Genomic DNA, 26344 nt, shown 5'->3' on the forward strand with positions numbered 1-26344 from the left:
GTAAGTTAGCATTTTTACCACTTCCGGTTCCTTCGACAAAAAGCAATGCAATTTCTCCATAGGATTTGTGTCAAACACAGACCTTATTTCGAGCTATTTTCCAAAATTCTATGGAGAAATTGCATTGGTTTTTGACGAAGGAACCGGAAGGAGTTTACATCCGGGGTTTAGGACGCGTCACTGTGGTTCTCATCAAAAAATAAATAAATCAACAAAAAACATAAAATAAATAAAACAAAACAAAATAAAAATCTATGATCTTTCCTGACCTAATGTTACATTATTTGTCCTACCGCAGTTTCACTCTGAAAGGTAAACAGTGCCTTTCTGGTAGCTCTTACTCCTTCTCCTTCTGATCCCAGAATACCAGCCACACTCCATTCCCTCTCTGCCTCTAAAACAGCTTTATAGATGTCACAATATAATAAGATATGTTCTACATTTTCTTTAACTCTATTGTCACTTTTTCCCATGATATACAGCGTACCATTCAATGCTGTGTGATTTATTCTGAGTCTAGCTATCATGATTTCCTCCCTTCTGTTTCTTTCTTTATAAATATGAATTGTAATTGTGATTGTCTTTTGTACTTTATGATACTCTTTGCCTTTCTGGTCTTTCTCCCACCTTTTCTGCCAGATCTCCATCCCTTTTTTCTTAATTACTGCTTTTCCTTCTCCTTTTCCAAGTTGAACTGGTAATGTTATATCCTTTTGTAGTGCACTTTTTGCTCATTTATCAGCACACTCGTTCCCTTTCACCCCCTCATGAGCAGGCACCCAGCAGAACTGAAGATCTATACCGCCTCTGTGAAGTCTTAACAGGCTATGATTAAGTTCTATGAGAATGTCTTCTCTGACAGTTGTTGTTGACTGTATGCTTTTTAATATGGATAATGAATCTGTGCATATCACCACCCTATCTGGTCTGACCTCTTCAACCCACTGTAATCCTATTATTACAGCCAGCATTTCTGCTGTATACACTGAAAGTTGATCTGACGCTCTTTTTGAGATCGATATTTTAAAGTCTGGGATGTATAATATACCATCTCCAACACACTCTTCCTTGTTCTTAGAACCATCTGTGTAAATGTTTAGGTAATTGTAGTACTTTTCGTTCAGATACATACTTGTTTTAATTCCCACTTCATTTATTTGCCACTCTTTTTTCCTTTCTACTATACTCATATCTATGTTAGCTTCTGGGAAAAGCCATGGGGGAACACTGCTAAATGGGGTTGCTTCGGCAAATGTGATGGTCTCCACTCCATATGCCCTAGTTCTTTCCTTACTTGTCCAGCCAACCCCACGCCCCTGGAACTTTGCATATTCCCAGCAATCCTGTAGTATTCTGTTTGTGATATTTTCCTCTCCACTTCCTTGTACCCTGACCCAGTATGACAGAGCAAGTTTCTCTCTTCTGATCTCCAGAGGTGTCTCTCCTGCTTCTATCAGAACTGCATTGATAGGGGATGACTTTATCGCTCCAATACACAGCTGCAATGCTTTATATTGTATTCTATACATTTTTAAAAGCGATGTTTTTGCTGCTGCTCCATACACTATACAACCATAGTCTATTGTGGACCTCATAATTGATCTGTAAATGTCTATTAATGCTTGTTTGTCTGCGCCCCAGTTGCCAGGCAGCACCACGATGCGACGCTCTGAGGACGCGCTGACGTCAGAGCGTCAACCTCTATTTTTGTATTTCTTTGTATTCCACTCATGGCAATTATTATAAAACAAAACATGTACACTTTAAGCATTTTTTTGCTGCTATTATTTAATTGAATGAATGTCCATTAAAAAATGTTTTTAATAATTGGTTTCCAGTATGGTCGTTTGTATCTGAAGAATACACGTTGAGGTTGCAAAACAGATCAGTAACGAAGTAGATTAACTTGTACTGTACTTATTATATATTTTGAGGTACTTCAATGTTACTTGTGTACTTCAATTGTTTGCTACTTTGTACTTATACCCACTACAGTTTAGAGGTAAATCGTGTACTTTAACTCCACTACATTAATACCTTTAGTTACTTTGCAGATTTGGATTAAGAATGTGATTTTATAATCAATAGTTAAATCAATCCTTAAATAATATAGGCGACAAAATTGGCCATTTAAAAAAGTGGTGGGGACATCCCCAGCGCTAATGACGCCTATGATAATGAGTAGCCTACTTTTACTTTTGGTAATTTAATTTAAGTATATTTTGATGCTAATACTTTTCTACTTTTCCTATAGTAAAATTATGAATGCTGGACTTTTACTTGTAACAGAGTATTCCTACACTATGGTACTTTACTTAAGTACAAAATATAGTCTCGAGTACTTCTTCCACCTCTGCTTAGAACCAGCCCCCAAAAGTTAAGGTTACATGTTATAAATATAATTGAATATGACTGAAGTTGTATATCAATATTTGTCATGTTATGTGTTTTGTATTTTATGTTAGATGTGGAGCCCTGAGAGATTAGTTCATTGCCATGTCATCAGCTATTGGGCATTCTTTTAATAAACAAAATAATAAATAAACATGATGCTGTTAATCCTAAAACTTGTATCCATGTCACTTTTTGAATTATCCACCTGCAGTGAACAGAGGATCTATTAGGTCTACATCCTCCTGCACTTAAGGAATGTGCCCACTTGAGGGCGATGTCACACAATAGACATTACATTATATCATGATTTGAGCTGCAGCTGCTTTTTTAGCATGTTTATATGCCATCATGGGGATGTTTTGAGTTTCTGAATTGAAACACATCCCACCTACATGTGGGTCGGATTTAGATATTTAAGGCAAGGCAAGGCAAGGCAAGGCAAGGCAAGGCAAGGCAAGGCAAGGCAAGGCAAGGCAAGGCAAGGCAAGGCAAGGCAAGGCAAGGCAAGGCAAGTTTATTTATATAGCACCTTTCAACACAAGGCAATTCAAAGTGCTTTACAAAAATGGAAGACATTAAGAAAATGGCATTTAAAATCAGTCATTAAAAATAAAAGATAATAAAATAAACATTAAAAGAAAAAATACATGGATAAAAGTTACAGTGCAGTTTAAGATATGAATAGTTCAATTAAAAGCAGCGGCAAAAAGAAAAGTCTTCAGCCTGGATTTAAAAGTAGTAAGAGTCGCAGCGGACCTGCAGGTTTCTGGGAGTTTGTTCCAGATATTTGGAGCATAATAACTGAACGCTGCTTTACCATGTTTAGTTCTGACTCTGGGGACAGAAAGCTGACCAGTCCCTGAAGACCTGAGAGTTCTGGATGGTTCATAATTTAGCAGTAGGTCAGAAATGTATTTTGGGCCTAAACCATTCAAAGCTTTATAAACCAGCAACAATATTTTGAAATCTATTCTTTGACACACAGGAAGCCAGTGTAAGGACTTCAGAACAGGAGTGATGTGATCCACTTTCTTAGTGTTAGTGAGGACTCGAGCAGCGGCGTTCTGAATTAGCTGCAGCTTTCTAATAGATTTTTTAGTGAGACCTGTAAAGACACCATTGCAGTAGTCGAGTCTACTGAAGATAAAAGCATGGACAAGTTTTTCCAAATCCTGCTGTGACATTAGTCTTTTAATCCTGGATATATTCTTCAGGTGATAGTAGGCTGATTTAGTAACTGTTTTAATGTGACTATTGAAACTCAGGTCAGAGTCCATGACTACACCTAGATTCCTGGCTTTATCTGTTGTTTTGAACATTGCAGACTGAAGCTCAGCGGTAACTTGTATACGTTCTGCCTTGGCTCCAAAAACCATTACCTCAGTTTTATCTTTGTTTAATTGGAGAAAGTTCTGACACATCCAGTCATTGATTTGTTCAATGCACTTACTCAGTGTTTGAATTGGAGCATAGTCTCCTGGTGAAATTGTTACGTAAATGTGTGTGTCATCCGCATAGCTATGGTAACTTATTTTGTTGTTTTTCATTATCTGAGCCAGTGGTAGCATGTAGATGTTAAAGAGAAGAGGCCCCAAGATGGAGCCTTGAGGTACCCCACATGTCATATTTGTCAACTCAGATGTGTATTTACCTATAGAAACAAAGTTTTTTCTGTCCTTTAAGTAGGACTCAAACCAATTTAGAACTGTTTCCGAAAGTCCCACCCAGTTTTCTAGTCGGTCTAGTAATATGTTGTGGTCAACAGTATCAAACGCAGCACTGAGATCTAATAATAATAACACTGAAGTTCTGCCACTGTCTGTGTTTAAGTGGATGTAATTGAAGACCTTTACAAGAGCAGTCTCAGTGCTGTGGTTTGGACGAAATCCTGACTGGATCACATCCAAACAGTTATTTAAATGCAAGAAGTTACTCAACTGTTGAAATACAACTTTTTCAATGATTTTACCTAGAAATGGCAGGTTTGATATTGGCCTGTAATTGTTCATTACTGAAGCATCTAGATTATTCTTTTTTAAGAGCGGTTTAATGACTGCAGTTTTCAGGGCCTGTGGAAAAATACCTGAGTGAAGAGATGTGTTTACTATGAAGTAGATCTGAGGCCATGCAATAAAAAACATCTTTGAAAAATCCTGTTGGAATAATATCAAGGCAGCAGGAGGAGGATTTCAGAAGTTGAATAATGTCCTCTAAGTTTTTATCATTAATCTGATGGAATTGTGTCATGGTGTTTAAGTATATGTTGCCTTACAAAAATGGAAAATGGAATGATACATTTTAACCTGATCCATTGCAAAATCATTTATTTGATTGAGGGACAACTGTCAGAAAACATAAAGATCGTCATCACAGTTTTACTTTTCCTGACCAAGCACTGGTACCTTTAACACCCCACCAGATGGATACGTCCTCTACATCTCACTCCACAAAAAAAACTCCAAACACTCAGCTGAACATGTGAGTTTGTCTTTGCCTGATGTTTAGGGACGAGTAATATGTGGTGAAGATGCCAGTCACTTCAGAGTCATACAAGTTGACAGAAACATCAACCTCACAGTCGCTCCGTGTTTGCAGAATGAACATCAACCTGGAATATCATCACACAGAAGAGCCTGGAAGTCCATGAAACATTTTCCTGCAACAAGACAGACTCACTGGCACCAACAACAGAGAGACAGAGTGTTCACACTCTTGGCTTGAACGTGAGACTGCCAGTGTGAGGAGGAGATATGGATGTATAAAAAAAAACATAATGTCAGACAGAGCTCACATTCAGGTATAAAACAATTGTTTTTGCAGCCGAGATCAAATGCAATGGTCCAAACAGCTGCTTTTGTCTATTCCTAATTTTTTATTATGTGCAATATTATGAATTCATCCATTCAGACTGTCAAAAATGTGTGGATCTGTGGGACTAATAAAGGACTATCCTATTTGGTTACATGTCAAATAACAGGCAGTGATGCTGTATGGTTTTGTATCTCATTCATTTAACATTTTATCTTTGAGATAGGGTAGGCAACTTTTGAGGGACCAGAGTTAGCTAGATTTTGAAAGTAACCAACTAAATCTAAGCCTGAAAGTTTCCACATAACACATTGAAGCACTCAATGAGTAGGCATCTGCTTGACAAGTCCACAAGAGTGTGGGGCGGAGGTCATTCATACGAATATCAACTCATGTCTCATCCGCTATCTATATAGTTTATTGTTGCCATAGGGACATTAGTTTTGGACTTAAATGTTGCACATAACACATTGTTTTATCATATAATGCTATCTGCCTCCATCGCATTATAATAAACAATAATCCTAAGAACAAAAGAGTGTATACTCAAGCAGATCCCAATACATGTATGGCACACATTTCACAACCAGTGAAAAGAACAAGCAACACATTGCACAACCCCTAATCATATCATCAATCATTTGCACAACCCTTGAAGCCTTGAGCAACATCATTTTAATTTTTTATTGGGGTAGAATGAAATTAATTTTTAAAGCAGTTGATTTTACGTTAAGTTCCTCTTTATCGTCTGCCATCTGGTAGGAGCTCATGGAGTATATGGGATGGATCAAAAAATTATCTCTGAGCTTGCCTGAGAATAGACTGCTAGTATCTTGAATCAAGGCTCTGATGTATATTCATCAGCGCAAACACATACAAATCAAAAGACAATGGTTCACATAAAATTGGAACTATTGAAAAAACACTCAAATTAAATAAAAGAGGTATGTCCCATGATGTAGAAATACAATGCTACATTATTTTGGAGTCATTGGGTCACATGACCTGGAAACTAATTTGAAAAATGTCTGACAAACATGAAAAAACTGCAGAATTTTTCAAAACAATATTTATTGAAATGAAAGAAGCACTAAAATCCAATAAAAAGGGGTGTCTTTTCTGTCCCGTGTAGTCATAACTGGAATGGTTTGGAGACATTTGACACAAAAACTATTGAAAGAATCAACTCATGATACATTCGTAATCAAAATGGTGTGCCACATAAGACACATTTAAAATACTTTTATCATGATTTTCACTAATATATGCAAGTTTACAAGGAGAAATTGAAAATAACATAAACCAACATTTATTGATGGTCCCAAATGAACCCTGTGGCTAAGAGGAAATGCGTGAATGTAAGCTAACCGTACTTTGCAGAAAGCCCAGAGTTAAAGGTGAGAGGGATAAAGAGGGTAGGGTTAGGGTCATCCTATCATTTCATGCGGGCCAAATTAATTGTTCTGAAAGGCGTTTTACAGGCTTGTGACAGCCATAGATATCTGATCTATTGATTGCTTTTGGAGTATAAATAGAATCTCAATAAACACAACACAAAATGCTTTTAAAATAAATTGCCTTCCCTAGCTTTAAACTACGTTGTGGAAAAAAACTGGTGACAGAATAATATAAAGAGCCAGAGCAGGTTGAGGAAGTGTGAATCAAACAGAGCAGAGCTGAAGGCTTTACAGTAACATGAAGGAGCAGGGAAAGAATAAAAACTGATAAGAGGGAGTTATGACTGTACCGCTGATTGACATCTTACAGCTTGACTCAGGGTTGAACAGCCTTCTTTAACATGTATTTACTGTAAGAGCCATCAGGCACAAACCAAAAAATGCTACCAAAGATCATAGGTCACTTTATATTTCGAAACAGGTTCTAAGGTTCTCTATTGCCAAACGTATGTCAAAAAAGGAGAAGACCTGTTCTGATACTATACTTTTTTTTCTTTGCAAATATAAATTAAGTATAGTCCAGGAAATCAGCTAAATGTCAGCTTTTAGAATATTTATAAGTCACTTAATTGTGTGTGTGTGTGTGTGTGTGTGTGTGTGTGTGTGTGTGTGTGTGTGTGTGTGTGTGTGTGTGTGTGTGTGTGTGTGTGTGTGTGTGTGTGTGTGTGTGTGTGTGTGTGTGTGTGTGTGTGTGTGTGTGTGGGACTCTCATCCGTCTGTTTCCCTCGTGTCTCATTGCTCTCAGTTAGAGGGACTGATGTGTGTGAAGGAATCAGAGCGGATATAACTTTTTTTCTTGTTGTCAGCATTTAACAGTATATCTGCATGCCCACATTTTCTGAAAGAAGTGTACACTGTGTGTTTGCGTGTGTGTGGTTGCAGTGATGGTGGTGTGTGAAGGGTTGTGCTTTGAAGATAGTGAGTTTAATTAAAGATGAAAGAGCTGATTATTAATTGATGGAAGGTAGACTGTTCCATGATGCTGTAGTACGGGGGGTTGACTCTCTTTTCTAGGTGGAAAACCCATTTTTTTAGCTAGACTTGCTTTATCGTTTTTTTTTCCCTTTGTCTGCTGTCATTGCTTTATAACTTTGTCTTTGCATTCATTGACTTGTATTCTAATTGTACTGTTTTGTCTTTCATCATCACCATTGAATCTTTTATCTCAGTGTTTTTTGAGTTTTACTCACATTTTAATTAAAACATCTTGCTTTTGTTTGGCCTCACTGTTTGTGTAATGGCAATTTAAATGTTCCAATGTCCTATATCCTTTGCCATTACTTCACAGGAGGGTTTAGAGTGATTCAGACGCAGACACAAACAGATGATTTCCGGTCTTTTGCTGCAGTTTAGAATGATGTTTATTTAGCTTTACATACCAAGGTTTAATTATGCTGTGTCAAAGGTTGTGGTATCTGCCGGGCTGGTGGAATCGGTGTGCTCTTCCTCCTGTGTCCTCATCCTCTCCGGTCACCTATGACCCCTTTTATACACTGTAGTGGCAAACTTTATATGTAGTGGCAAACTTTATATGTTACCAAATATGGTAACACCAAATGCAGCACTTCCATGATGATGTATTCAGTTCATGTCCTTTGCTAGACTTATGATTAACCTTAAGAGTGTCTGGGTGTCAAACACAGTGTCAGTGCAGCTAACCCCCGTCACCAAGTGTCCAAAATAGTATTGCAGTATAAATATAAATAAAGTAAACTAAGACACCAACAACACCCATAAAATGGCTCCTACAGTTTGTCTCACTGCTCTTATAATGCTTTGCATCCTGTCTGCTCATTTAGTACGTTTTAAATGTGCCATATAAATAAAGCTGTTATTATCATTACTAACAAATAAATAGAAAATGTTTAATTTTTTAAGAAACTACAACAGCATAATAAAAAAGAAAACTTGTTGAGCTGTAGAGGCTCAAATTCAAACACTGGTATGAGAGAAATGCATATTTCAATTATTTAAATGTGCTAATCTTTGTTGTACTATCACTTGGCCGATTTGTTTAAAGGTAGAAAAAGTGAGACAATCCTTCTGATATATTTGTGTTTTTCCTGAACCCTCAACTTGTCCCACTCTCCTCGCTTCATCTCAAAGTGCCGAAGAGGCCTCAGAGACTCTCCTGTATGAAAAATGGAGCAGCACAAGCTTCTTCTACATCACACTTTCTGTTACCAGGAGATTAGAAAGTGAAGGTGGAGCACTTTGGAGAAGACACTCTTCCTCTGGGCATCTGTACCGGAGCTGTAATCTTCACCAGAACAACACGTCTTCGGAGTGGGGGGAAATTATTTCCTTTTGCACAGCGCAGAGAATAAAAAAGACAACAAATTATTTCTTGTTTAGATGAGGATATGTTTATTTAATGCAAATGAATAATTGGGACAAGAGATGTCATGTTATATTTATTCATTCTCTCAGTAGTATATTTGATAGAACAGTACAAGCCTCATTAAATAAGATTATATAATATAAATACAAATAAACCGATGCTACAGAAAATGTATTGGGAGAAGAACATATATATATATATATCGTATTAATGTAAAGAAAATGCATAATAAAAACTGGAAGTCAAACAAATAAATACAGAAAATATTCCTTTAGTCATTGCTATGGCTATATTACTATGGAAATGCATCTTTTAAAAAAAAAAAGGAAAACTGAAGAGGGGTACGAAGCTAAGGTAGCAGGGCCAGCGGTACACTGTGTTCTCTCAGGAGCACTTTTGTTTTCACTCTAAGTGGTGAAGCGAGGTTAAGGGTCACACATGCACCAGGTTACATCAGGAGGTAGGAAGCAGGAGGCGATGGGGGAGGGGGGGGGGGCTCACAGTGTGGAGTCCTGGCAAAGGAGGATCTCCAGCTCAGTGCGGTACAGCTTCCCTCCATCAGACAAGGCCATGATGCTCCTCTTGTAGTCCACGAGTCCTTTTGAAGGGTCCACGTCCTGACGGGAACAATGCGAACACAATCAGCGGGCACAGAGTGCACTTTGGATGGCATAGACATACAGTACAGTGCAAAGGCATCTCGGGCAGCTGCTCCATCTCAACTCTATATTTGGCAAGTAGAAAAGTAACCTGAACTGATCAATCAATGAGATAACTATTCATTACCATTTTGTTCTTGTCACAAAGGTCCTTCAGCAGACCATCCAACTCCTGCTCGTCAATATACCCATTACCATCCTGGAGAAAGAGACCAAACAAGAGGTCTGAATTATACAGAGGAAATAAAAGTATTTTATGTAGAAGGAAGACTAACACCATGTCTCAATTCACGTTCTTCTGTACTATATTTAGCGTAGAAGTGAGGTCATAAAGGTTATTGCAAAATTAAGTGCACTATGAGGCCCCGGATGGTGTATTCCAAACGGTCAAAATCTTGAGTGTAGGACGCCTGGATGTATAAAGGGAGCTGGATCCAGCTTTCATTCATATGAATGTTGCTCAGTGGTGCATGAAGCCAAAATGGCTTGAGTGCAGATAAAGGAGGACCACAAACTGGTGGCCGAAGAAGCTGCAAAGGTTTCTTCAGTGAAAATTGTACAATACAAAAGTAGGTTTTTAACCACTTAAGCTACTGTTGTCGCAAATATGCCCTTAGTATGTTTATTGTGTAATTCAGCAGTCTGCAATCATTTGGTTGTGCCAACAATAATGTGAATGTTACCTAGCTAACATCAGCCATGGCTATTTTGGGTAAGTGTGCGCTTTGAGACAACATCACCCCGTCAAACTGTACTGACTGAAGTAACAGACAGTGTACTAAAGTATCCCAATTGTGGAACAGCAAATTGATCTACAGCTGTACTAGCAGCTAAATGCTAACAGATATAATGTTAACCTTTCATTTTAGTTAAGTATAATAGCATGCCAACATTTGCTAACTGGCACAACATTTAAAGTACAACATAGGCTGATGTCTTTAGTTTTGCTGGATAAAGTCCTGATGAAATTACCATTTTTGATCTGATGGTGGTGCTAGAAAGATTCTCTGGCAAACAACAAAGTAATTACAATGTGTGCACCACGTGTTGGCAATCCATCCAATAGATTTTGAGACATCACTAAAAACCAGAAAAGATACCCTTTTACTCAGTTTTAAACCCACATGACTTATAAAGCCATGTAAGTGCAGTTGTTTTATGGTAATTGATTGTAAATATAGTACCTTATCATAGAAGGTGAAGAGGGAGTCAAATTCCTTAACTTTGAGCCTGATACCCTGTGTAGAGAGAGAGAGAGAGAGAGAGAGAGAGAGCTGTGTGAGAGAGAGAGAGAGAGAGAGAGAGAGAGAGAGAGAGAGAGAGAGGAGAGAGAGAGAGGAGCGAGAGAGAGAGAGAGAGAGAGAGAGAGAGAGATGAAGAGAGAGAGAGAGAGAGATACATACACTTTGCTTAGAACAACTCCAGGGTATTTCTAGAGAGCGGTAAAAGCCCCACCAGATCCAGAATTGATATTAATCCACGCAGATTATGATAACTGGGACTAGAGTTAATCCTGATCAGACTAATCCTCCGTCAGAAAGGATTTGTTGATCTGCTCTTGCAAGCTCGTATGTACTGTAGGTTTGGGAACATACATGACAAAAACTTGTTGGAGATATATGTATATTTATAATGTTGAACTTTGAAGTATTATAATTATATTACTGCTATTTGATCCCACACATGTTTTTTTAGTGCAATAAAATTAGCAATTTCTGTTTTAAGATGCAAAATCCAAGATATTGTTGTTTATTAATTATAATATTGATTACATCGATAACAGAAAGGGGGTCACAAATAACAGTAGCCTGTCATGTTTTTGAGGAAGGTTACACTGTAATATGCTAAAGGCCTTAACGCAAATCAATACGCATTTGTGTCCATTCAGTGCTTGGATGACAAATAATCCCCCTGCAGCGAATCCAATAATCTGTTTTACTGAATCTCCATTGTTGTCTGACTCTGATTTTGTGTAAATTGAGCGAAATCTCCTTCTTTTAGAGAATATTTTTAGGACATTTTATACCTTTATTTGATAGTGGAGAGAGAGAAGAGCAGAGGGAAATACATGCAGAAAATGGCTTAGTTAGCCAGGAATAAAACCAAGGAATAGCTGTTATATGAGTATTTACAACTTTGTGATGTGCACCCTATCCACCTCGCTATCGGGTCGCAGAATTTCTTACCTCAAACTTCAGCAGGAAATTCTCCTGGACTGGCAAGAGCCTGCAGAAAAACAACAATGAAGGTTTAATAACAATATCATCCTTTAGAGAGGTTGACAAATGTACATAAAGAGTATAAAGAAAGATACAAAGTGGAGACACACTCACCTCGCCATCTCAGAAAGGCCCAGCTTACCATCACCGTTAAGATCAAACATCCTCAGCTGCACAGAAAGAAAATCATGAATAAGAGGAAGAAAACAGGAAGTCTTAAGACACCGACAGAAACACACAAAAACATTTTAATGGCCTATGCCTAATGCCTATTGTGAATAACAATACATAGTCTGTTTCAGCCTCAATTTCTAAGTTTTCACTGTTGTTTCTTATATTATTTGTATTCATTTTCACAGTTTTATAGTATTTTTGATCCTGCAAATATATTATCTCTATTTGTATTGTATCTATTATTGTTTTAATATTTTGTCCGTGGGGTTTTAATCTTGCTAAGTGAAGCGCTGTGTGCTGCGTGTTCCTAGAGAGTCTGATAAAACCATTGTTCTTTATGTCTTGAGTCTTGGAATTTATGTAGAAAATGGACACAAATAGCTGATGCCTAATAAAACTCACAATTGTCTGTGTGTATTCGTTGAGCTTCTTGTCATCGTATTTTCTGTTAGCCTTCTTCAGCAGGTCTGACAGGAAGCCCTGCATAGAGAAAAACCCTTGTAGTCAGTCATTCGATTAATTTATAATCAGTATACAGCAGTTATGGTGAAAATAAATGGTGTTAACATCTATGTGCAGAGGTCAGGATGTGAAAGCATGCAGAGTATTCATTTTTGAAGCTTTGTGTGGTTTTGTTTTCCACATGAAAGTGATAATTCGGAGACGGAGAGCATAATACACAACAGCAGGTTCAGAGTACTTCCATCAGTAGAGACATTAGCACCAATTATACCACTAGCATGGCACAGAAGCCAATCCTCATCTACACCAAGGTCTGGTTTGTTTGCAGTAATTACTAAATATAAATATGCACATGCCATAGGAGTACTTACTTACATTGCTCTATTTTGTGTTGAAATTACACAACTCCAAACCTCTGTGTCCTAAGCTGTGGCTTTAGCTTGTAATTTACTTAATTTTTCATATAAGATATTAGCTATATTCAAAAGAAAACAGTGAGGGAGAAGAGGGAAGCCTGAAAGTCCTTCCATATTGAAGTAATAACAAATGATATCAATCAAACAAATAATATCTATATGCACAACACCATCAAGCAAGCATGAACTGTAGCAAAGAAAAGTCAATAGAAGAAGTAGATCTGTAAACCCATCACAAGTATCTGGCCACAAGGATATACATCTTTGAGTTGTCCTCAAATCTGGCAATAAATTAATTTCTTGTGATATATAGTGATTTTCACAATTAATTCTACATTAGCTTTCTTTCAGAGTTCGGCAAAGTGTTTTACCTTCAGCTCATTGGACTCAATGTATCCACTTCGGTCGGTGTCATACCTCCGCCAGGCCTACAGAAGAGGAGGGATGTTGTTACTGTAGCTTTCAGAAAACATGTTACTTTACCACAATGACTAAAGAAAAACAAAAAGCTAATTTTCTCCCTATATATATGATCTGATTTACAGAGAAAGAGACCGTCAAATAAAAGTGACAGAGGTAGGGGGGTGTCATCTGATATTGTGTAAATATAGAATTTGTCAAAGCCCTTATCAAAGATAGATACCTAAACCCCTCCAGCACTCACTGCCGTCCCCCTGCAGAAAGCTGTGCTCCATCCATAATGTATGTCCTGTCTGAGAATAGCTTTTACACACACACACACTTCTGAAACCCTCCTCAGCTCGCGTACACCAAATGTTCGTATGTGCGTGCTCTTTTTCAATCACAGTGGAGCAGATGTTTGATGCCTCACAGTTTTTCTCTCTTTCAACATATGGAACCGAAGAGGAGATTTAGACCAAATGTGCTGTTGTTAACTTGCTGGCAAGGTAGTGAATACCTGTAGAAATGTGTTTAAAGGTTAGTTTTTTATTCTAGATTGATTAATATCTTTGTTCATGTTTGTGGCAATTAATTCAGTCCACTGATGTCCATTAAAGTCAGCTTTATGCTGTCAGATATCAACAACATCTTAATTGCAGCTTAGTCTCCAGTACCATTTTGTAACTCTTTTTTGTCTGCGTTTTAATTTTAGACACATCTTCAAGGCTGCAAGTTTAACAATTTACACCCTTACTAGACTGTTTTCACAAGAAACACGGATCCTGACTTGGCAGAGAAACTAAGGGAATGGCCAGGCAGCTGAATGTTTGTCCAACAGGGTGAGCTGCGATGGCGCTGCTGACTCGAGGCAGTTGTGGAGAGATTTCACAGCTCAGTTAAGTTTAGCAGTTGGTCAGTGAGCAATGGTTTTCCGGTAGAAACAGAGAGAGAAAGAAAGCTCATATAATAGTGGCCTATTGGGCTGTTTGTGTAAAAACAAAATACGTTGCCTTCATCAAATTGACAGAGTGTGAGAGTGTTGCAGAGCAGATGTAAAATACAAAGATACGTAACAAGTACTGAGGCATAGTGAGGTAGATATGAATACATAGAAACTTACAGCCATGAACTCAGAGCTGGATCCCACAAACTCTCTGAAACAGAGCAGGAAGTTTTCCTCTGTGGGCAGAAGCTGAGCCAACTACAGAGTACATAAAGAAACAAAATGATAATTATTTCAGTGACTTGTATTTTACATTTATGATTTAGATTTGTAAAGACAGGAGACATTTTCAAATGTAGACTTTACTAAAAAAAAGAAACTGTTTTTGAAATGTTTTATTTCATTCAATGGATCGACAGTGAAGATACAGAGACATGAAACAGAAGTTGGAGTCAAACCAGCGACGTAGTGCACATACAGTTTGAGTCACCATTCCACCTCTAGGACAACATAAGAAGCTAATTACTGATGTTTCTCACCTCTGACATCTCAATTCTCCCATCCTCGTTCTGGTCAAATTTAGCCATGAACTCCTTCATCTTTTCTTTGAACCCAGCATTTGAAGGATCCTGCAACCACATAAAACCATAGATCACAGGGACTTGCAATCTATATTTATTTAAAAATAAAGACACTACCCAAACTAACCCTGTGCCCAAGAAATAGACTTACATAAGGAATCATTTGCAACATCAATTTTGTTTTTTACAATATGTTTTTTAATTTCCCCCAGGTAACAATTCCCGTCATCATAATGAAGAATTGTTGTGAATCAAAGTCTTAAATACACACAGTATTCAGTGTGTTTTGGAAAATCAAATAAGAAAATGGTCTTATACTGTACAGTATATGTGCATTTGTGCCTGCTACACGAGTCCCTAAACGTAGCTTTGTAGGTTCAGAAACATCACACTCACCACGCCGGCTCCTCGCCTCGCGGTCTCCAGCTCTTTGAAGAAGTTCTCCAGCTCCTTGCCTTCGATGAAGCCGTTTCCTGCAGAGCATCAGAGGAACTAAATTAGTTTGGCATAAATGATGCTATAAAGCTTTTAAGTCGCCTGAAGCTTTGTTGACTGTTCAAAAGTTTGATTAAAGACTTTGGAAGGGGATGAAAGATTAAAAGTCAATGGGGGTCATTTTGGAACAGTCACCAAACCTCCAGTGCTTGTCCCGTTTCAAGTTGGATCCAAATAAGCAGCAAACTGATTAAACTCTATTTCTTAGAGTATTTTGGTTTAGTATTTTGGTTGGTTTAGTCAATCTGATTGTCGATATTCATGTCTGGAGTGAAGCACAAGCTTTACCAACCTGGGAAATAAGATTATCACTTGTTATATCATCTCTACACAACTTAAAACTTTGAATAGGAAACTCACTTTAATGAACTGAAAGCATGCCACACAAAAACAAGCTTGGGTCTCTAGAGAATATTCTCTTGTCACTCTAATATACTTAGTGCAAAATTGGCATTTCGTGTGAGGAGATTCAGTGATGTGCTGCTGCAGGGAAGAAAACAACCCACAAGAGTCCATTATAGCTGCAGTCTAAGCAGTCTAATGAGTTTTCCTGCCTAAGAGGGTGAAGTGTCCAGTCAGATTGATGCTTATTGGGGCATTATGTCCCTCTGTTTGGATTTGTGCGTCTTATGACAGTCACATGACCCGTGATGATTTTAATACAGTAATTTACTCCATTGGTTTCCCTGCGAGTCAGAGGCTAACATTCAGCGCTCTCTTTTTAATCAGAAGAATGAGACCCATCTGTCTACAATACCAGAAGGGGTTAGGGGTCTTGTGCCTTTAATCTTACAAAAAGAGACGTTTATCAAATTGTTACTTCAATTTTGAAAAAAAACACAGATCTACAGAATAAAATGCAGAGCTTCTCCCTGCCCCCTCTTCATCTCTTAATCTCTGATCCTCTCATCTGCTCTTCTTTCGGATTCTCCCTCACCTCCCTCCCCCCGTCCTCTCGTCTGCGTGCCCTGATTCATTTGCAAACGGTATCTGATAGGTGCTCCATGTCACCATCTGTGCTTCAGTTGAGCTGCTGATTTGGATATAAACAAATCACTATAAGGACACATAGCATGGGGCCTGGAGAGAAAGCAAGCCAACGTGACACACGGAAGGCGACTCTGTATTTCAATTAAACTCAGATTATCTGATGCTATTGCATCATCTATGCTTACCTCTTTGGGAGACACCATTGTTATTTTAGAAAACAGTGGTCCCATAAACCATGTCTCTAACTGCATTTAGCTTTTCACAGGACACAACCTGTCTGACACAGCTGCATTACTGACAAGACAGATTTTCATGTGATCTTTTGATATTATTATATCCAGCTGCCTTGAAATGTAAACTTGACCATTGGAATTATAACTAGTTAACATCACGTCATTCGAAGTTTGTATTTAAAGAGTCCATAAAGGTATCCCTTACACACTGTGTTCATGAGAATTGAAGGCAGAAAACAAAAAATATGAACTTTCTTCATTGAAAATGTTATATTGATCAACATGCTAACATGGATTTTAAGCAGCTACAGTACCATCTACAGTAAATTCAGCATGTTGGCTGATCAGTATAAACAGAAAATTACAGCCGAGGCTCATGTGATTGTCATTAGTTCTGCAGGTATTTCGGCATAAGCCAGAGAATTGGACACATTTGAATTTTAACCTGTTGGTGGCGCTACAATAAAAGTCAGAGGATCACCAAAATAGTTACAATGCATACTGACAGGATGATAAATCATTGCAATCCATCCAGTGCCAGAAAATATATTCCACTCAGAACCCCACATTTGAACCTCAAGGTGGCGCTATAGGTAAAAGTCAGGAATCAACAAAGTCCGTGGTGTTTACATCTTTTGATAATGACAACAAAGTGTATTGCCAGTTCAGAAGTTATTGATACATTTCAGTCTGGATCAAAGTAGTAGAACAACTGACAGACATTGCCATCTGATAGAAATATTGCGTCTTCACTATTTATCTTACTTTTATAAAATACATTTAGAAATGTGTCCACAAACTTCCATAGAAATAATGTTAATCTACCTTGTGATTAGTGACTCAGCAGCACTCAGCGTTACCCAAAGTAGTAATTATTTCACTGAGTGCTGAATACATAATGCTCGCTGGCCCCTTACAGCTGTGGGGCTGCAGAGCGTGGTTTATTCAAATCACGTGTGACAAAAAACATCAAGTAGACAAAGCGCATGCAAAAAGGATAGAATACACACCTTATTGTGCATGACAAGGTCAACAGAGATATCCTAGATTTTTTAACCTGACTACATTTTAATTTAATACATTAAAGGTAGAATCGTTAAATACAGGACAGTATCTAATAAAGTATGAGAGGGATAAATCATGTGACTTGTCATAAAGGATACATGAGTAAATGTGTTCAGTTCATTGGGGCTCACTGCCAGGCTTTAGCTCAACAAATCTCAGCTGCCACATGGAGGGCACCACTGCACACTGCTCACTGAGCAGATGCAGCCTTTTACTTCCCAACAAACATTTGCAAACACTAATCTGCTGCGAAAGGCTCAATAGCACCTCCAAAACAATCCAGTTGCTTAACTCATAATGATTTAAATCAACAAAGAGGATCATGCAACAACAACACCTTTTATCTCGCTAAAAGTCTGGATAAAAATCACATCACCAAATCCTTTTTTACTGGCTAATGTCCTCAGTTGTTTATTTGGTTGTTGTCCTTGTTTCCCCTGCAGCCAGTAGGAGCTGTGCTCGATTCGGTCACTGCTGTGCTGCAGATGTTGTCAAGCTAAAACAACTCACAGCATGATGCTCTTCAGTCTTCACCAACATGTCCCCAGAAACAGATTGTTCTACAGCGAATAAAAGGAGAATTGGTGTGGACTTGGAGTAAGACTCTTCCTGTTCAGGCTGGTCATTGTTAAGAATTAAAATGGTTTAGTTAAGTGATACTGATATCAATAGAGTTCATTTGATCTTCCACTCACACGATACCATCATGGAAGCATTCAGTTGTGTAAAATGACACCACCACTCCTCTGAAATGTTTGTACTACTTAACATTTTGAGAGGCTTTCAAATGATGTAAATTGTTTTAAATACCTGTACAAAACTATACATTGAAGTAAAACTGCCAACTCCATGAAATACAGTGTTCACCACACCTCCAATCACACATTGCATTAAAGTGCAGAACGGCAAATGAAACTTGTTTAAGGGTTATTTGGTCGATAGACATTTCAGCCCTTTCTCTTGTTATGTGATACAAACCTCCATTCCCATATTTAAATATTAACAGGAAAAGGCAATGATTTGTAACATGTTGTCAAACTAAGGTTTTTGTTATCCTCTTCATACCAGAGGGAACATAGTAAGCTATGTTTTCTTCCCATTTGTCACCATGAGTCCAATGCAGCGGAGCAGTTAACCCTGAACTTCTCCAGTGGAGCAGCTTGAAGATGATGGCTTAAAGAATTGGCAGTTGCAGAAGTAAGCGAATCTCTTGATTAACTAGAGTTAAGGTTAGGGTTAACACCAACGATCTGCTTTTTCTTCTCCTATTTGAACAGTCAATATGTCTTCAAGTCTGATGACAATCATCTTTTGTGATCTACGCAATATATTTCTGAGGTTACGTTTTACCCAGCAGATGCCTGGGACAAGACTTTATCATGCTACGATAGTGATTGGCTACGGTCCAATCGGTATTACTCACATTAACAAGAAAATCTCGGACACCATAAAGTTTGTAGTGTTGCCTAAAAATAAATTAACAAAACTAACAACAAAATAGGTAATCTCCTTCCAAAATGGCCTACTGTATATAACTATTTTCTGATCTGGCGCCCCCCCTATCGGTAACATGATTAGTTTTTTCAATGCCTTTCAAAACCAAGGCAACTGGCAACACTTGTCTCCACTATTGTCAGGGTTAAGGTGTATATGCAAAAAAAACAACATTCATTTTATGAATCAGGATGCTTTGTGAAATGAATGTGAATTAAAAAAAAGTGTTTTGTGAAAATATTAGGATAGGGTTTAAAAGGGTTTAACAATTAGGTCAATGGTCAGATAAGATATAATCCTTCAATATGAAACATGAAAATCACTTAAGTTGGAGTGGCTCTTAGTGAAACAGAGACAAAGCTCTTCTGCAGTTTGGCTAATGGGAAATTTGCCAATAATAACATCATGAGACCTGAGACTTGCTGCTCCAGAAAATGTCGGCAATCATTAGTTTAATTTGATTTAAGATGTGTACTTAACTACTGAACTACTGAACTTAAGTACAATTTTGAAATGCTTTTCCTTTTACTGAGCATTTCCATTTTTACCCCACTATATTGTAAACGCTCCTTTTACTCAACTAAATTAAATTGACTGCTAAAGGTACATCATGGGGATTATTGCTTGACATACAGTACGATCAGTTTATAAAATATGATGCGTAGCTATCAGGTCTGCAACAGATCATTTTGTCAATATGTATACATACTCCGGTGACTTCCTTTCAATTAATCAATTAATATGTTGGTCCATTTCATTTAACTAAAAAAGAGGAAAAAAAGGTATTCTTCTCTAAAACCAGGATACATTTTATGAATTATTTTATCAACAACTGATTAATCAACCTTTAATTTCAGCTGTTGTTGTTGACATGGACAGCATACAAATGGTTAAATTAAACTCTATCTCTACCAACATTAAGTATTAGTGTCATTGTAAAGGATCTGAATGCCCCCCCCCCCCCACACACACACACACGCAGTTCATCCCCATTACACTCTCAGATTCAGAAGCTCCTCCCATCAAAAACCCCCTTCATCCTCTCATCTCTCCCACCTCTTCACTCTCTCACTCTATCCTCCCTTCTTCTGCATTATTTTATCCCTCCCCCATCTCTCCTTCACCCTCTCACTCTCCTTCTCTTTCAGCTCCCTCCCCCCTCTCCCCCTCCTCCATCCTCTCCTTAATAACTTAACTCTGTCTTATTTCATATATCTAATCAGAGTCTTAAAACAACGATAGAAGCCCATTTAAAATCACAGAAAATAAAACAATTCACATCATAAATCAAATACATACAATCATTTAAACTTGTATATACCATTTTCAATTAGGCGCAGTATTAAGTATTTTCTAAATCTAGTTCATTTCCAAAAGACACTGAAATAAAATGACTCTATATTCATTTGTAATAGGCAGTGATGCTATTACTATTATATTTTTAAAAGAAGATAAAATAACACAGCATAAGAAATAAACTCATAAAAGCAACACCTTCGAATATTTTAATAAAAAAATCAGTTCAAATAAAACTCCGTCTTCATATTTAGCGTCTGATTGATCTCTTCAATTGAATTGAATCTTTTTGTCCATTTAATTTAACAAAAAAAGGGGGTGGAAAGGTCAATACAATTTATTCTTACGGATTGAAACCGAGAGATATTTTAAACATTAGTTGATCAACAACTGATTAATCAACCAATCATTTCATTACAATTAGTTAAATCTCCACCAACCACAACTAGAGTAATTGTTACGGATCTGAATGCATAACACTCCCCCTCCACAGTTATATATTTAGCGTCTATTAAATACTGATTGATCTCTCAATTACTGCCACATTCATCAGACTTGAGACGCGCACTGACCGTCTGCGTCAAAGTGTTTCCAGATGTCGATGAACTGCGCGGCTGTGATCTCCGCCAGGTGCAGGTGGGGGGGGCTGCTGGGCTTGAGTTGCCATCTCTGCTGTTTCTCCGTGCTTGTAGTCGAGAGTGATATTTGGAAGTAAACTTTTCCCCGGTAGAGCTCCTCGGTACTGTGGGCAGCTCCTCCTCAGCTGAGGCTTTTAAACCCCCCGCGGCGCGTGCGCTCCTGCTGCCCGCCACAAGGGGGCGTGTGCAGAGAGACCAATTACAGGAGGAGGAAGAGGAGGAAGAGGAGGAAAGGCTCTCCTGGGCTTTGCATTTTAGTTACCATTAACTGCTGTCCATGCTGCTGGTTTGAAAGCAGGATCATTATACATCATCCAGTCCTGCTGCCCCCAGAGGAGACAATCACATCAAAGCATTTAAATCCTACAGCGGCGCCCTGCTGGCTCCAGTTGATCTTGTCGGATCTTTATCATCCCTGTCTCTTCCAAGCTCTCTGCACTGTCAATTATCAAATAAAGCCTGCATAGATCAAACATCCCATCCCAGGGGCCACTTCACCTCTGGAGAGATCACAACTATGTGCATCATGCTCCAGTGAGGGCCACATTTTCTTCTTCTTTCACTCTCTGCTGAGTTTTGATTTTACCTATCAGATGTCACAGATGAGACTACAACCTCCCTCCTTTCTTAGCTTGTACTCTCATCTCCTCCCTCCCTCAACCTTTCACACCCCCTTCATCACTCCTCCTGGACTGCGTAGGTTGGAGGGCCACTCAGCATCCTCGGCCAATCGAACTCATACTTGGTGTGGCTACTAAATCACCAACACGCCTTTTGTTCATTCCAGAGGATGAGCCTATCTTTTTCTCATCTTCTCCTCCTACTTTGGTGCATCTCCTTTCTCAGGGTTTGTTCCCCACAAGCTGGTGTGAAGGATGGGTGTTGTGGTGGGGGAGGGGATCACATGTAGAGGATGCAGAAGAAGAAGAAGATACTTTATCTCTTCTCTGCAGAGCTGCTGATCAGAGAGAAATAGGAGAAACTAAACAGAGGGAGAAAGCAGATAATAACTGTGTGTGTGTGTTTGTAGGATAAGTGCACATATTTACAACTATGTGTGTGTGGGAAAAAGAGAGAAAGGAAGGGAGGTGAAGCAGAGTGTGGGAATCTATTTATAGGTATTTCCATCGTAAAGCCTTAACTGTATGAATTATAATTAGATCATTTATAGGTCTGTTTGTAGAGCTCTAAGCGCTCTCTGCTTAAAGTGTCGGTGGTGAAGTGATGGGATGAGTAATGGATAGGTGTGGGTTGAGAGAATGACAATGATGGAGGGACAAAGATGTTAATGGACCTCCGATCAACTTTCAATTGGAAAAGTGTCATGTGGACATGCACGCTCATCTACTTACATATGGCAAATACACTTTACTGTATGCACACATACACAATATGAAATAAATGCAAATCGATGTAGATCTGGCTTTGCTTGCATGCATTCCATGAATAGCAGAAGCAGATTATGGATAATTATGCAATCCTGTTAATGCTGTATTAAATATATAATGTGAAATGTGCTAAAATGGGCTTAATGTGGATAATTATCATCGAAAGTGAAAGCAGGATGAGGAAATATATAGACAGCAGGTGTTTAAGAGGCTTTTAGTTCACATTGATTTAATTTTCTGAAATGCAACAACAATGTAGCGTCTTTGGAGTTATGCAGAATTATGCAGGATCAAGCGCACAAATCCGCTTTCGTTGATGCATAGAAAACCCAGATTATTATAAAAAGAATGCAAATATAACCTATATGTTCAAAGTGCAGACTGTGTTTAACTGATTGAACTCTGATTGAAATAAATTCTCATTTGAATAAAGACAGCATCTTAGTTACTGCAGGTTGAAACTGAGGGCTAATGGTTTCCGTTATGGATGATTATTACCTCCAGTGTGTGCTGCTGTTTCACCACATCTGTCCTGCTTGAATCAATGAAAGCCATTTCTCTAACACCTCTCTCTCAGTTTGTTACTGTAAGCAAAACTTTATTTAAACAAATAGATTTTCCCTGTGTGATGTTTAAGGTTATAGTTAGATATCCATGGTACCCATTTGTAATGACTAAAAAAAGATGTGTCTTTTCAGTGTGTCTAAAAAGTAAGACTGTTTTGTCACAAAGCCTCCCCCCCCCCCCATTTTCTCTTCCTACAGACACTGACCTTAATCCTAAGTAACCTTTTTGAAAAACTCAACACCAATTGTAACCTTTTGAGAAGTAACAGTAAGGCAAAACATTGCCAAAGGTTTGGTTTCATTTTGTTTGTTCCTTTGTGAGGTTCATTGGTTTAGACATTTGAAAAATGTAGAGGCCAAAACATTTCATTAAACATTAGTGTCTTATAAATAATACAGATGCAGCTGTACAACTGCCTCCCTCGCAAGCACTGATGAAACACTAATGAAACTAAACTTCACAAAGTGAGAAATCTTAACTCATTACACGATCTTTCAAACTACCATTGTTGTGTGTGTGTGTGTGTGTGTGTGTGTGTGTGTGTGTGCGTGCGTGCGTGCGTGCGTGCGTGCGTGCGTGCGTGTGTGTGTGTGTGTGTGTGTGTGTGTGTGTGTGTGTGTGTGTGTGTGTGTGTGTGTGTGTGTGTGCAAGTTACCTCTAGCATTCCGTCATGGTTGAATCTCACAATGCCTTTTCCTGATATCTGATCAAAAGCAGCATGCAATGCAAAGAGATGACCCACCTGGCAAATTAAATACACCTGACACGGTACGGATAGAGCAAATGTGAAATAAAAACATTAAAAAAATGTAAGAGTATTCCTTGTTGCCTCCTAATAATAATTTCTCCTTCTCAAAATATGGACTCTGTTAGCTTTATGGCACCTTCAAATGTTAAGGGACCATTTATCATTACAATACGTTTATTAAATCTGATGACTTTATGTACATCCCAACAAACTCTTACCAGTTCATTATAAAATATCCTGTTAATTTAGGATGATGCAGGGCTGTTGGAGCTGGGACTAATGGGAGCCATCGCCATGATGGTGTATTCCTATAAACAAACTGTGCTTCAGTATTAATATAACCATATTATTAAGAAACCACAAACACTTTTAGTATTTCCCAAAACATAAATATGTAAAAAATACATACACAAAATGCATGAGATCACCTTTTGAATTATGTAAGCCAAAAATGTTTTCTGTCTATTCTGACCTACAATCCTTTGCACACACGCACATTTTGCAGTAGTGTTTCCCAATTGTATGCATACTGCATTCAGACATACTGATTTCCTAGATCCACCCTTGTGTCCTCTTGTGCTACTGCTGGTTGCAAACAATCAAGATGGCCACGGCCAAGATGAAGGACTAAAGAATTCAGACGGCAGTACACAAACCAACGGCATCGAGGTGACTACATCCTCTTATGTCTATGATCAGGAACCATAGGTGTTAGTATAGTCCTGCACTTCCTCAAACTACAGATAACTAAAGGTTTAGGTTATTACGGCATATACCACGTCCCTGTACATACTGTACAAGAATAGCAGCATATTCATCTCAGCAAACATCATTCTTCTGAACGGCCAGGAGGCTCTCCATCCCGGCCTCAGTGAATAACAGTGCAGCATGTGGCTGTTTGTCTCCCCATCTGTCATCATTAGATCCACAGCCACTCAGCACAGGCACATTAAACGGATAGTTTGGATGTTTTGAAGTGGGGTTGGATGAGGTACTTATCCACAATCAGTGTATCAGCTACAGTAGATGGTGGATGGCACGGCCCCAGTTTGGAGAATCCTGCTCTGGAGCATTATCAATGTACTGATGTGTGTGTGGGCAGCCGCAAAAGCCACCTACAAACATTAATATCAGATCAAGTGTGTGCTTTATTTAAAATATATTTGAGGTGATTCAAGCTGCCCCCGTCCACAGCAGTCCATTGTTTAGCTCTCTTGCTGTAACCATCTGTTTCGAAAAACTGGTGCTTTGTCGAACGTCATCTACTGTAGGTTATACACACTTAGTATGAACACTACATACAACCCCACTTGAAACAAAATACACTGTTCCTTTAAAGTATTCTGTAATGGACAGGACATCTCCAAACCGAACCTCATGCTTCTTCACTACAAAATATTCATCCAGTATCAGATATCTTAAATTATAATTTACCAACGGCCTTATATCTGATGCGAGGCCACTGAGACAGCAAATGCCTAAAACTGCATAATTACGTGCTCAGAGGGACAATAATACAAAATGTGCATAGTGTTGGTAGGAATGAATATCACAATGTGAGATTATTTGTGTGGAAGTGTGCATGTAGATTAGATTAGGTTTCCTGGATTGGAATGCCAGGGACATTTTCTCCGGCGTTAATACGGTTGAGCAGAAGTCAGAGTGGGAGTGTAGGATTTGTGTAAATTAGAGTGACAGTGTGCCTCATTGCGGTAATCAGCCATTTTTATCAGGCTGATCAGAGAGTTGCCAAAGGCTGGAAACAGATAACGCAGAGTCCAATTTTCAGTCTATTTGGCAGATGCGTTGTGATTATTTCCCTGCAGATAAACACCTCACAATGAGAAAAACTGCATCATCATTTACTGCATGCCATTTTTACAGGCAACACATATGTAGAAAATCACAGAGTAAACACTGCCATCACACTGAGGCAGGCGTTAAGCTCGGCAGATAGCTTTTCATGATAAAATTGTATTTTTAAGTTGCTGCGCTGTATAGGAGAATGGCTCCCTCTGTATGCATGCAGGACAATATGTTCTCCCTCCCGGGGAACAATTAAGATACTGGACCTCCCGAGAGAAGACTCTCAAAAACAACCACACAACAACTAATAATGTCACCGGAGACAAGAAGTGATTTGTCCTCATGATGCAACCATGAGCGCTGCAGTAAGGGTGTGAGATAATAACTATGGATCCAGAGACAAAAATGCATAGTCAGAAAATTATTTAAAGTCGGCCAGATAACATACAGGTTGAGAGCAAAAATTATTTGTAGTTTTCAACCAGATCTTTAACAGTAGTTCTAACAGTTCAGAATTAAGTTAAGTGTAAAGCCCCATCTCTTATTAAATACGAGGCCAAAGCAATTAGCTGGTTAGCTTAGCATAAAGACTTGGGGATACTGCTAGAATTTTGACAAGCGTTTAAACACAATTCCCAAAATGTTGAAATAATCCTTACAAAACTTTCAAAGACACAAATTACATCATGTTAAAATAAAATATATACCGAACTCACTCGCTCTTCACCGCAGCAAACAGTGAGGGTGACTAGGACCCCCCCCCCAATG

General features: G+C 38.5%; 1 pseudogene; it reads right to left on the reverse strand.

Annotated features, from left to right (window-relative positions):
• Positions 1–9065: 9065 nt before the first annotated feature.
• On the reverse strand, positions 9066–21165 carry LOC117471649 (annotated as a pseudogene).
• Positions 21166–26344: the final 5179 nt, after the last annotated feature.

The sequence above is a fragment of the Trematomus bernacchii genome, unplaced genomic scaffold, assembly GCF_902827165.1.
Source record: "Trematomus bernacchii unplaced genomic scaffold, fTreBer1.1, whole genome shotgun sequence".
NCBI lineage: Eukaryota > Metazoa > Chordata > Actinopteri > Perciformes > Nototheniidae > Trematomus > Trematomus bernacchii.